The following is an 891-nucleotide window of genomic DNA, read 5'->3' on the forward strand; positions in this document are numbered from 1 at the left end:
ATGTTTATTATTTTATTTTTTAAAAAATATCTTTTTTCAATTAATATCCACAGATATCTACAAAAATTTGTCATCTCTACGAAGGAATTTTCGGTCATAGAATCTCACTGCAGTCCCTAAATATTGGGTGGTTATTATGCCTTGATTAGTAGTGTATGATGCTTGCATTCAGTAAAAAGAAAAACAAAGAATTATTTAGGTAGCTTTAATTTTAAGATTATAGTTTCTCACTTTCATTATATGCTTATCAAAGAGAAGCAAAAAAGTCTTTATGGTCGCTGTCCTAAATATTAATAAGCATTCATACTGAGTGTACGAATGCTTAATGAATTTAGTGATAAGTTAAAAGAAAAAAGGTGGTGGTTTATTGAGATCACCGATGAGCAAACAATGAACAGGGGAGGTGGATATTTACGTGTGACATCATTTATAAACTTTTCTATTAATTAATAAGAAAAAAACACTGTAATATGATGTTCATACCAAAATTTTATCAATGATAAAAATTTGGATTTGCTTATGACGCTTATTTAGTTCTACAAAATACTTTAAACATTTTAATATAGTAGAAAATTTAAAATTTCAATTCTTTCTTATTATAGCTTAATTAACAAGTGCTCTATATATAGAAAAATTAATTTAGCCAATGAGAATTTACATAGTTTCATAAGGTCTGAACTGGAATTTAGAAAAACCGGAGATTTTTTTTTTTTGTAATATTTTGTGGGTGTTTTCTAATATATATATGTTGTTTTGATTTGGAAGCAAACACAAAAATTTTTTGTTAAAAAGAATAAAATTTTTATATATTTAAGAGTTTTGTTAATAAATGTTTTAAAGAATTTTTTAAAAAATATTATAATTAACAATTTTACGTAAAAAAGCAAATTG

The sequence above is a fragment of the Arachis ipaensis genome, chromosome B04 (genome assembly GCF_000816755.2).
Source record: "Arachis ipaensis cultivar K30076 chromosome B04, Araip1.1, whole genome shotgun sequence".
NCBI classification, from domain to species: domain Eukaryota; kingdom Viridiplantae; phylum Streptophyta; class Magnoliopsida; order Fabales; family Fabaceae; genus Arachis; species Arachis ipaensis.